Raw genomic sequence first — 13200 nt, forward strand, 5'->3', positions numbered from 1 at the left:
TTTTCTCCAGGCAAAACATCCTCAGCTGCTCCTCCTCACATTTGGGCTCCAGGCCCTTCCCAGCTCTGTTGCCCCTTGACCACACTCTAGCACCTCAGTATCTGTCTTGTAGCTCTCACAATATAGGTTCTAGAATAAAAAAGCCATACACTGGAGGGGGAAGACCTCATGTTCTTCACGTAACCAGGAGCTCCAGAATCCCAGCAGGAGCTGGAAGGCTCCAGTTCACCTGCCCTGCTTGCTCTAAGCTGCTGGAGCATGCACACAGAAAATTCTCCTAAATCAGAAAACTATGCCAGCCCCCTTTTGCAGGAACAATTTCAGCTGTATTTCAGCTGTATCCAACTGATTATTGTACAAAAAAAGACAAAAACCCAGACTATGAGAATGATATTCTAGCAGGGCATTGTGAACCCTGGCTGGAGATTTCAGGAAGACACTTTTGGAACAGACTTGGAAAGTAAAAAATTATTTACACTTCTTTTAATTACAAATTTTGTTGAAGCAAGCTCCTGCAGATGCTGTGTGTGGCAGAGAGGTGTGGAAGCTGGGGCTGTGGCTCTGGTCCTTTGGCTGAAATTCCAGGGGTTAGCAGCTCTGGAGCACGCAGGGGTCTCTGGTCATTGATTTTTAGTGGTTGCTGTTACAGAAAGTACGAGTGGCATTTAAGAGAGACAAAGCACCGTATTAAAGTTAATGCCTTTGATTTCCTTCAAATCATCCGTAATCCATGTGGGCCTGTCATAATTTATACCTGGCTTGGCCACAGCAATAAGTCTGAAACTGTCACGGAATCTGCAGCACCATGTGCACAATAAAAATGGCACAGGCTGCTCACTGCACTTGGTCTCAAGGTATTTATTATTTATCTCTCCTCACCCAGAAATCTGCCCTGAGCTTAATTGGTCTTTCTCATTATTTTTATTGCTTGGAAAAAAATGGGATTAAATACTGGGAGAGGAAGACAACGGAGGTTTTGCTGCATAAAATAAATAAAAATCAGTTCCTGTTTGTTTCTAAACATGATAAATGTGGTTTTTTGGTCTTCTCCACTGCCCCCTAAGTCTTGGGGGTCTCCTGAGGATAATATTAATAGGATAAAGTGGTCTCTGAAAGGCAATTAGCAAGATTCCCATGAACTGGGCCATGCATGGGCCACGCTCAACCCTCTCCTGATTAATGCTCATCTTAATTCCATTTCTTGGGATTTATTTACCCATTTCACATACAGTGTATTTAGTTCCTTTAGCTCTGCTCTGTGGTTTGGAAGGTTCCTGGTGCCTTTCAAGCCCCTGCCCAGCTGTACTTGTGAGCAGCCAGCAGCCCCAGCAAGGCTGGATGTTAGTGAGTAGAATGTGAGTTTAGATCACAATCCATACAAAGCCTGGTCAGCACCAATAATTGGAATAATTAGTGCTGTAATGAAGCTTATGAAAAGGGGATCAGGGAGGAAGACACTGGGCTTTTTAGGATGAAATTCAGCACCTTGTGTCAGCTCTCCTGATTTTGTTTAGAGGAATCATATTTCTTTGGAGGCGTGCAATTCACAGTGTAATAAAGCTCTGGGGAAAGTTCTCTCCTACCATATGTCTTATGTGCTATACCACTAAAACAATTTTTATTTATTCATTTATAAAATTCTCTTCTAAGACAGAAATTCAAAAGTTTGTCACTTCTTACCCAGACTTCATCCATGGCTGCATTTGGAGAATTCCAGGACAAGCCAGGGTCTGTTTAAGTGTCTTCCAGCAGCTACTATTACATATGTTTAATTAATATTGCACCTTTACTGCTGCAACTTCTCTGTTCAGGAAGACTCTACCTCCAGGAGGCTTCTGAAGTCATTTGATGTGCTTCAACAACTTTTGTGAGCTGTGCTTATTTCTTTTATGTTTATTTCTGTCTCTGGAAATTGGTGCAGTGGGAAAGCAAGGTCCCTGCCACCCACCTGCTTCCTTGAGCTCAAACTCTCCAGCACCAGCCCACCTACAGACCAGAAATAAGCAAACAAACAGCTCTGACCAGAAGGTTTCAGCAATCAGCATGTCCCTCTTGTTCTAAAATTAGATGAGGTGCAGAACCTGTCTCTGAACAGCCTGTTTGAGGGGTAATAGAGAGGGGAGGTCCATTATTGAAATTTCATCCTATTTCCACCACAAACAGCAGCGTCCTGTAGCTGGTAAATGTTCTAGCTGCCAGAAGTAATATGACCTCTGAGGCAGGGAATATCTTCCTACATCTATTTTCAGTTAGTGAGAATCTTAGTAGACCACTGCTGGAAATAAATGGAGATTAGTAAGTTTTCCTGGCTTTATACAGTACATCATAAAATGGTAAAAATATTAAAACAATTCAATATGTTCTTGGAAGATAAACATGAATAGGGCACGAAGGGGGGTTGGAGTTTTGGGTAATGACATTTCTGAGGGTTGTTTGGGGGCACTTTGCTGTGCACGGGCTGTTGGTGCCAAGCAGGGAACCTAAAACTGATCTTTACACCCAGATGGTTACTTTGAGCCCCTCATGCCAAAATATTTGTGGGTCAGATCTGAACTGGTTGGAGTCACTGCCAGCACCTGCTGACTGATTCCTTTATGGGCTCCCCTGGGATGTTTCCATGTTTTCTACCTGGAATTGCCTTTGTTTAGCTGGTTGCACTGTGTATTGATCTTGAGCTGTCAGCTAATTTACAGGCAGCATTCACTCAGCACAGTGTGTACACAGTGGGGAGAGGAAACAGGAATTCACCAAGTCCTGCCCGTGGTGCTCATTGATGCTCTGCAGGCACATTTATTGTGGTGGTAAAGAGAGTGCCCAGGACTGCTCGATGGCACCTGAGCTGCCCACACCCAAATTTCCATTCTCCCACTCTCAAAACCAGAGTGGCTGCATGCAAACTGCTCCCTGTGCATGATCCTTGAGCCCTGGAAGCAGGGCTGGGAGTGCAATTAGTCTGCCACAAGGAAGCACAGAGGGAAAAGAGAAGGAGCTGCACCAAAAGGCATTGAGGGTTCTGCTGCAGCTCTTGGCAGCAGTTACCAGATGGAGCAGCTTTACCTTGAGCACTCAGTAGGGAGGGAAAGTTTAGGAACTTGGAAGAAGTGCTTAAAACTGTTGGGAATGCATATGATAAAGGAGTCAAAGTCTTAAAAACCCACTGCTTTTCCTTGGCCCTGCTCATTGCACAATGTACATAACTACTTCTAGTTAAGTCACTGAGGCTGCTGGCAAACTTAGGAGGAAAACATATGCTTGTGTGAAATGCTGACGAGAAGTTTAGCTAATGATCTATTCAGCTCTGGGTGCCATACACAGATCATGAAACATTTACTTCCAATAATTAGGTGTTTTGTAGTTTGTGGCTTTTTATTTTTTATTCCTTTTTGTTATTTTTTAATCCTACTCAGGCATATTGACAAACACGGCTTTTTGCTCTGCTCTTGGAGAAAGTTGCAGCTGCAAAGGTCCCTTGAGTTATGCCAATCACTTGCAGATGTTCTTCTGAAAGCAGAAATTAAATAGAATTTCTTGATGCCAATAAATTAAAGGAAAATATTAGACTGTTATCTCTAAAAATGTGTGCTCTGGTCACAATGCATCAAATTCTGCTAATATAATGATGACCTTTTACAGGAAAACACATTATGCTGTTGCTGTCTTTGTATTAAACCTGTGGAATGCTGGTATGCAAAAGTCAAGCTATTAAACAGTGGGAGAAATGGAGTGAAAATAATGTACTTTGCCTTTTTCTGCTGTTACTGTTCTGATAGGCACATTCTTCTCTTTTTTCTCCTGTATTCAGTCATGCTCTTCTTAAAGCCATAAAACCAGAGATGGATCAAATACACGATAACATTTTAGAACATTATATCCTGCTGCATTTTGATGAGTTGGATCAAAATCCCAATGACCAAAAGCTGTTGTTCAATAGCAAAAACGAGCAGAACTGCAGAGGAAGATAAGCAGGGTCCTTGCCTACCCTCATCATGGTCAAGCATTAAAAAATGAGAGGCATTTGCTCAGAGCTAAGATTTCCATTTACTCCTCAGAAGCTCAGATTGAATAGTTATTGTGAGTAATGAGTTATTTGAGTAGTTATTTTAGCAGAGATCCCTGAAAGGTGTTAAAGTACTTTTGGTGATCTGTACCCAGATATTCACCTCTGTCCATTGCAGAGATGTGGAATCAGAACTCTTCTTCCTTTACAAGTGTGTTCTGGGGTTGATTAAACTCACATTTGCAAGTTATTAAGTACCTGCAGGTGCTGAGTCAATTCTGGTCGTGTTCCAGATACTTGCTGGAGAAGTAGGATTTAATTCCTAAGGCTGTTTTCCCAAAACCTTTTCTACCAGTTTATCCACTTGAAAACTTTGGGTTTTAAATTTTTATTTTGTCTGCAGAAAAAAAAAGAGGAAACTTCCTTCTATTTGGCTCTTTCCTAATAGAATGGGCATAGAAAAACATAACTAAAATATTTTTGAGCTTTAAGAAGCTCTAATTAAGAGAAGGCTGTGATTCTGAACCTGGAGATGACATAAGTGTGAGCTGCTTTACTTTGATGGGAAGGATATAAGATTTTACAGGTTTGATACAGCTGTTCTCCAGACACCAATTTTGAGTTTTGATCTCAGTGAGCCAGGTTGGACTCTGTGGTGGTTACAACAAGGAGCAGGTGCCCAGGCCTTGGCAGTGGTGGAGGAATTTCCCATTTCCCATTCCCATTCAAATTCCTTGGTGTGTGTGCTGGAATTCTCTCTGCAGAGCCAGCATGGAGGAGAATTTGCTTCCTGTGCTCAGCAGGTCTCTCACTGCCACACCACTTGCAAGGGGCTCTGAGGCAGCACAGGGAGTGGGAGATGTATTTGCACAGGGAGTTAAATAAACAGCTCACACTGTTATAATTTTCTGGTTTTCCCGCTGCATAAACAGCTGCTGGTAGCTTGTCAGTCAGCTTCTACTTTGGTGCTACTAATTGCATAGGGAAACTTTAAAAAATGACTAAAAAAAATGTTTCAAGGCTGATAGCAGAGAAGTCAAAAGGTTCTCAAACATTGTGTTTATCTCCTCTCGAGATAAAGGTTTTTCAGAAGGCCCTGGACCTGGAGGATCAAAGGGAGCATTTTGTTTGTAATGAGTACCCATCAGTGCATCCTTTAATTACCATTCTTGTTGGTGTCTATTAACAAATCCCACCAGGCTCTGCAGCAGAAAACATTAATTTACGAGTAACGGACAGTGTTGTGTGAAATACATTGCTGGCTATAAATCATTCAGTGTTTGAAGACTTAGACCAAAGTCATGTTTAGAATATTCAGTGTTCCTCCCTCCAGCCAATGCTAATTAAAAGCAGTGCTTTGTCACTGTAGCCAGCAGGAGATGTTGAATCCCTTGCTTTGAAAAGGAGCCCTTTTCTTGGGCTGCTCCCTTCCCAAGGCTCCCAGCCTCTCTTCCAGCTTGGTGTGTCTGGAGAAGAGCTCATTTGAAATTTATTCTCCAGAGCCCTTTTCATATTTACAGCCCTCAAACCTCCCAGAACTCCCAAGCAAACTCTTACTTTTAACACCCAAATGAAGCCTCTCAGCGTTGTTTCATCACCTCGGGGTGATTCTATGGATCCTGTGGCAGCTGCCAGTGAGACCAAACTGACCACTTTGATTTCGGGTCAGAGCTGTTGTTTGTGTGCCTGGCAGTGGATTTCAGCACATATGGCAACGCCAGCATGTGCCAGGCATGTTTCTGGCAGGTTTCTCATGTGAGGATCAGCAATATTGATGCTCTGAGCAGTCAGAGCTGCTGGAGATGAGCAAGGCCGTTGTCCCTGCCTGGCAAGGATATTTAGCATGTGAGTAGCCTTGGCCAGCTGAGCTTTCCTGGGCTGCAATGTGTGCACAGCAGGCCCTGACCCATGTATTAATAAGTTTAAGAGCTTGTAGCAATTTTTAAGAGCTGATCTGTGTTTGTAAGGTTAAGGCTACTCAGCCTGAATTAGCTGCAGTACAGAAGCAGTGCAGTGAAACACTGTGTAATTCTTGCTCTGTCAATAGCTGAATTTGCTGACCAAACCTCTTGATCAGTCTTTACAAGTGAACAAAGTTTAAGTGTCCTTTGCCAGTTCATGAGTCTGTTCTGCAATTCTCAAAAGTCAGTCTTTTTCCTGGAGGATTCTCTATCATGACTCTGTAAATTTGGCAGTATCTGAGCCAGTGTTTAATTTGGAATCTCTGTGAGAGAAAGTTTTCTTTGTGTCTGACTGCATTGTTTGTATCTGAGAGCTCTTTTTCAATTCAGGGTGTACAGCTCTCTTCTGACAATGTGCTCTCAGAAATCACATACAAGACAAGCTGCTCTTGCTGTTGTAACTTTTTTTTAAACCAAAACCCCCATTTGGTGCATGTTTGCAGACCCATGAGTGGAATGTTCAGCATTTCTTGTTTTCCTTCCCTTTGGAAGTGTAGGAAAACTGAATCAAGTTTCAAAGCATCCATTTGTTTTATGACTTCTGTGAGGTGTTTGCCATCTGTGGTAGCTCTGGGCACCTCAGGGCAGGGAGATACAGACTCGAGGTCAGCAGAACTGAAGGCGAAGATTTTGTAAGGTTTTTCTGTCTAAATTGGCACTTTATTTCAAAGCACACAGGGAAGAACTGCTGACATGGAACATGTAACGAAATTTCAAAGCCACCAAGAATGTTTTTATCCATTTTTCTGTTATTTTCAAGGAATCATAGTAACTCTCTGTCAGGCTAAAACTGAGTTCTGTTCTAAAGGACGATGTTGAGACTGCTGGATATTTGGAAGGAGAAAAATTAGACTTAGTAGAAGCTCAAAGATGTGTTTCTAATCCAGAGAGTTTTTTCCTATCAATACAATCTCTTGTGCACCATCTTAATTATTTCATCATTTATCCTCATTAAAAGTTAGCAAGTTACAGGAATTATTACTGTATATTAGGAAATTTTATTTTATGGATGCTACAAACCTTTCAAGAATTACTTTCCTCTCTAGAAGAGTAAATTACTTTCCTCTGTCTTCCTCTTGTACTGGGATGTTTATTGCACTTATGAGAATGCTAAATTGTACATTTCTAAATTTCAGATCATGATAAATGTCCCTTCCCCTCTGGAGTTTTTGAATAGTATTAACCTTAAAAAAAAATACAAACCAAACATCAGCATTTAAAGTTTTGCTGGAAAAACAATTCTGTAAAATATTCCTAAATGATTTATGATTAGAGTCTGCTATTATTGAAGTTAATGTACCTTAATGGACTTAATATGGACTTAATGGGAAAAAAAAAAAAAAGAAAAAAAAGGCATGTACAGTGAAGGTTGCCCAAGCATTTGCATTCAACTTTTTAGTTTTCTTAATCTCTCATATCTGAAACATTTTTTCTTAGTTGGTGGAAATGGCATTAACCAGTTGTTATCTGTAATTTTATTAAGTTTCCATTTTATTTTGTATTGGGAAAAAAACCTCTCAACCAAAACAAGCAAGACAGTTTTCAACTCAAAAAGGAAAATATGCAGCAGGAAGAAGAATGCCCATTTTCTTTCTGTATAAACAAATTCTGTGCATCTCACAGTTCAAGGCGTGTAGGAGGACAGCTGAAATTCAGTAACGCAGAATTACTCATTGTTAGGAAATGTTTTTATTTGGGTGAAAATTGGTTTTGATTTGGTAAGGGTAGAGGACCTTGTTTAAATAAATAAAACAGTATATTCTGTGTATTTGCTTTATTGGGCAGTGTGCAGTGTGAGCAGAACCTTATTGAGGCTTCAGTACTTTTATAAGATGAAGGTTCAGGCAAAACCACTTTATTTTCTTCATATCTGTCCCAAAAGTGTCTTGAGTTCTTCTCTTTCAATAGTGTAAGATTCTAAAATAGAAAACTTTCTATTAAGTGGAAAGTAAATTCCTCCAATGGAAATGCAAAATGCCAAAGTTAAGTTTACATGAAAACTCAGCTTTTTTCCCCTGTAAGAATGTTCTGCAATTGCAGAGCTCCATCCTATTTGTCAGTTGAACTTTCTTAGTTATGTTTTCTTTTGAGAACTCAGCAGAATTAGTGTCCATGAAATTAATGTACATCTTAGAAGCCTTTTAGAAGGTTGCAGGAAAAAAATGTTGCTTCTGTGTTGCTGTGAAATCATTCTAAGTAATTGTGCTAAATTGTATTAAAAAGCTCCAGGACAGAGAGCACCGAGCAGAAGGATAAAGGTCATGTATAATATTTCCTCTGCAATTCAAGTGAGGCAATCTGACATTGCACAGTCAACTGAAAGGCATCTTTTGCAACCAAATAGTTGGGGGTGAATACCAGAATTTTGGCTGTTTATTCCAAGCCATACTTTGAGGGGTATTTTGCCCAGGGAGCCCATTCCTCCTCATCCTTACTCACCTGGGGTGTGGAGTGGAAGGGAATAAAAGGAAACACTGCAACATGTGCTAATCTAGAGGCTTTGTATATCATTAAATTGCTTTTGGAAAAGATGCTTCTGATGGCCCAGCAAGACATTCACTGCTCCCACACGGTGGGTTTGCTTGGCACATCATTTTTCTATTTGTAATTTCTCCAGCACATGTTGAATTTGGTGGTGATGAGTGCTTTGGACCTTCACCTGGATTGCTGAGGAGGAAGGTGGACACAAGCCAGACGAGAGACCTGCCTGAGAGCAGAGAGTTTGAGAGTGGGGAGGCACCGAGAAAGCAGGCTGGAATGTGGTGCCTCCTGGAGGAATTTGGTGATAAAGAATTCTGTGTTAGAAACTTCTGCCTGTGTCACAGGGGTAGAAATCAGCCCAGCACAACCCACTGAAGAGCAGGGATGGGTTGAACATGCAGATAAAACAACGAGTGCTGGCTTATGGACCTTTGAGGGTTTTGGATTACAAAACAACATAAATTACAAAAGCAGCACAGCTACTGCTAGACCATGCACTCATCTGAGCTGGTAAGGAAGGGGATACCAATGATGTTTGTTTCTGAAGGGAAAAGAGGAGTTAGGACATCAGTGTTGCCTGGAACACCTTGCACATTAGACCAGCTAATATGTTCTGGGGTACTCTTGCAGCAATTTGAGAAATAGATAAACCCAGTGATGGTTAAGGGTTATAGGGTGAGTCCAAGTTAAAGAGAGAATGTGGCAGAGATGTGGGAATCTGGCTTTCATGGCACAGGAGAAATGAGAATTGACAACTGTGGGTGAACTTGTCAGGGGTCAGAATGCAATTTTGCCATAGAAGGAAGAAAAGCTGCTGCAATGTGCACTAACAAGGATTCTGCTGGAGGAGGAGGATGATGATGATAAATGTTCTGTGTATCCCAAGCATTCAAACGGCTGTGTATCACAAACAAATGCCAAAATTCAACCAGGCCACTGGATCAAATCCTGATCTGCTGCTGGGACAGCAGGGACAGCCCTGCAGCTCTGAAGCGCAGAATTTATTGTGCTTGGGAAATGATCTCTTGAGAATGCATGGCAGAATGGTTCCAAGGCCAGTGCATGGATAAAGTGCAGTTATTAAAAGCTCGAGTGATTCTCAAGGGTGAGCAAAGTTGGGAAACTTGTGAGGCAGAGAGGGGCAGTGTCCTGCATTTCAGAGGAGCAGGAGCCAGCTCTGGAGAAGATCAGCCTGCACAGAGAGCAGCAGGGCTCACTGAGCAGTGCGTGCTGCTTGCAGCCCTCTGCAGATGGGGCTCTATAAAATATTTAGTGAGGGGGCAGCAGAACTAACCTGGAGGAATTGTGAAACTGGGAATCAAGCTCCTAAGTTTCAGATTGTTGTATTTTTGTTTTAGCACCCATTCTTACCTCATTTTTTGTCCTTAATTGCTGTTTCCAGAGTATACTGAAGGCAATTATATTCACAGATTTACTTTTTTATTTGCAAAAAGAGTTTGAATAGACACTGTGCATATTAAACAGTCACCACAGCAACTTTTTGACAAAACAGATGATTGTGAACATAGTACAGTGTGTTTTTCAGCTCAGTTGTGTTGGAGTAGAGCTTAATATCTTATTTCTTTATGTTTATTTTAAGATTCATTCTTTATTCCCATTTTTGTGGAGAAGATTTTCTTTCTTGCAGCTTTTTTCTGTTTTTTTCTATCACCTTTGCTACAGATCTGAACCACACTTTTAATATTTCTGCTTAGACTGACTCTTATTAGTTCAAAGCAGAGCTACATATTTTAAATTGATCAAGGTTTCTGAAGCAATTATAACAGCTGCTTTTGGAGGACACAGTTGCAGTTTTCATTTTGCTACTATATGAAAGTGTGTTTCTTCAAAGCTACAAATGTAAGCTAGTAAGAGGCAGCTGGTAATCATTCTCTAATAAACAGAGTAAGAAGTACATGAAAAACCTTAGGGGAAACACGCAGTGCTTGCAGAGCAATTAATGAAAATCTCAGGACACTTAAAAGAAAATTTAGCCTGAGAATGTGTATGCATTTGGCTGTGAATTTGAGTCCATTCCAAATTAACAGGTCTGTTGTGATCAAATTTGTTATTTGTTTACTAACACCTTTTTGCTTGTTATCGTTCAACAGACTTTAGGAGATAGTTTTTATTCTTAATCAACTCTTAATTTTATTTATAAAATCTTTTCTGCTTCCAATATCTGCTGTCTCTAAACTCCAAATAATCAAAGTTTTGCTATATTAATTACCTCTCTATTTTCACTTGTTTTGCTTGGAAATATTTGAACATGACTAAAACTTATTTGATGTCCATTAAATAACCAAACTGCTCTAAACAACTGGCAAAATTCCTGTCCTTATGAATGATTTGTTAGTGCATCATGCCTCCTTATTTTCCTGGCATATTATTACCTTTTGTGACTTCATTACACTAAATCAAAGGTGTTTATTGAAAGCTGAAAAGACAACAGTGTGACCACCGGAGACCTTGAGAAAAGAGCAGAGAAGGTGTTTATTGTAAAAGAGGCACATTTGTGGTTGCACTCAGGCTGTGAGTGGTCTGTGTTTGCAAGGTTAAGGCCTGGTTCAAAAAAAAACCAAAAAAACCTGAAACTAAACCAGGACCTGAGCAGGAGGGAGGCACAGGGAGTTTATCTGAGCACATCTCAGAGTTTATCTGAGCTCAGGAGTTCCCTTCAGGGCTGCCAAAGCCCTGACAAGCTGCAGGGTTGCCCTGTCAAAGCAGCACTTTTATAAGGCAGAGATGGAGTAATTGGATGGGGTGAAAAGACAAAGTGAGAGGAGGAAAAAAAACATAACTCAAACTTCCATAAAATGTGTCTTTTTCTGTGGGTGGAAGAATGAAAAGTTTGCTTTGAAGAGTTTATCTCTGTGACATAAACAAAGGTAGGCTGCTGTCACCTTCTGAGTGGAGAATTGTTATGAACCTCAAATCAGTTGGACTTGTTACTGCCCAAGGACCAAACTCTGGAGTACTTGCTTAAAAAGGGGAAAGATGTTAAAAATCACCTTAAAAAGGTGAAAGATGTTAAAAATGCAGAGTGTGTTCTGCCCCTGATACAGCTGCAAGTTGTGGGTTTGCCATTAGAAATGTGTCATTGTGGTTTTGTCATTTAAATCTGACTCATCCCTCTTGTAGCTTTGCCATAGCTTTGCATTAATGCTCTTTTAGGGTCATTGTTTGGGGTAGGATGCCTTGCCAAGATTATATTGCATTCTTTTGTAAGATATTGTGTCACAGGCACTCAAATGGTGATAAATCAGGAGAGCTTATATTTTTTGGAAAGGTGTTGGATTTCTCCTCATTGAGACACAAGTTTCCCATGTGCTCCTAATTTTCTCTCTGCACCTGACAGCCTAAGCCTTTAGGTACTGGTGAAATAAAGAATCAATAAAAGATACCAAATTTTAGGATACCAAATTGAGATGCACCAGAACACTGTGAGTGATTGTGATATCAATGGATAAAATGTGGGCACTATCAGAGATTATTTTAGCCTTCCTGAGAACCACAGCCATCATCTCTGGAGGGACCTTGAGCTGACTGAGTCCCTGTTGAAGTGTTTTATAAGCCAGAATCAAGTGGAAAACTCTGCATTGTGGTTGGTCTTTTTGAGTCTAGCTAGGAAAGGGGGGGTCTTCCAGTGTTTTAAGCTGGTTTGCATCAGTTTTGTGTTGGTATGAGCACATCAGTCCCCCGCTGGCTGCATCTCTGGCTGGTGGGTGATTTCTTCTTGGCAAGAGGGAAATTAAGGTTGTTAAACACAGCTGCTAGAGCAGATATAAACTGGTGAGTGCTGGAGCACCATAAATCATTCTGCTCCAAGACAGTAAAACCTGCCTGCTGTGGCCTACACCCAGCAAGCCTTCCTGGTTTTCCCTTTTTAATGCAAACCACCCCATTACTTTGTAGTTTATCATGTGCTGATGCTCCTGCACCATGCCAGGTGTGCTGGCATGAAAATCACTGCAACAGGCACAGTATCACCTTCCCTGCTCTGATTTCTGTCCTTGCTCTGGGAGCTGGATAACCACTTGAGGATTGCTGCACACTCCACTTGGTTTTTGTGATTTAGTTTTATTTTTACAAATAACTAGCGTTTCAAAATAAACTGATAAAAAGCCTGCTCTCTGCTGATATGGCAGTGGCATTTGTTGTTGCACTGGGTGCTAGGTAGGGGAGAGCATTCTGTTACTAATGGTTTAAGTCATGACTAATGCTATGTGCCAACAACAGAGATACAGATTCAAATTTAAATGAACTACCCAGGCAGTGTTTTACAGGATGTGTTTCTTGTTGGCAATTTGTTGTTCCTGACAACCTCGGATCCTCAGGCCGTTGTTACACCCGCCGCTGGGATTAGAACACACACAGGCTGAGCTTATAAATGTTTCAAAACTGCTGTGATGGAGCAGCAGAATTTTAAAATGTAATCAGATATTCTTTTGAAAGTAGCTAATGTGAAAGAAGCCAGATTTGGTGGGGCTTGATTTTAGTTTTGAAGCAGCATCTTTTTTAATAGTTCAGTATGTTTTTCTGATGCTGCTTATTACAGCCTACAACTTCTCTTGTCCACCAGAAATGACAACACCAAGGCAAAGCTGGAAAGCTACAGGAAGAAAAGTTTTTGGTGCTAGAGGACTCTTCTGCTTCAGGTCCATAAAGGAGTAGATTTTTGTGGGATTGATCTCTTTGAGACAGATGTGCTTGCAACCCATCCTCACAGCATCATTTCATTATTGAAGGCTTTCTTCTTGA

The 13200-nt window shown here is 40.9% G+C and overlaps 1 protein-coding gene across 3 annotated transcripts in view; it reads left to right on the plus strand.

Annotated features, from left to right (window-relative positions):
* Positions 1 to 13200, plus strand: part of CDH13 (cadherin 13) — a 453057-nt gene that overhangs the window by 98824 nt on the left and 341033 nt on the right. Inside the window, exon 1 of one of the 3 annotated variants that reach the window (XM_072934296.1) lies at positions 4519 to 4524. The exons of the other annotated variants lie outside the window; for them this stretch is intronic. The gene's annotated coding sequence lies outside the window, so the exon portion shown is untranslated. Of the gene's footprint in view, positions 1 to 4518; positions 4525 to 13200 lie in introns of those variants that run through there. 3 annotated transcript variants of the gene reach the window in all.

The sequence above is a fragment of the Taeniopygia guttata genome, chromosome 11 (genome assembly GCF_048771995.1).
Source record: "Taeniopygia guttata chromosome 11, bTaeGut7.mat, whole genome shotgun sequence".
Taxonomy (NCBI): Eukaryota; Metazoa; Chordata; class Aves; order Passeriformes; family Estrildidae; genus Taeniopygia; species Taeniopygia guttata.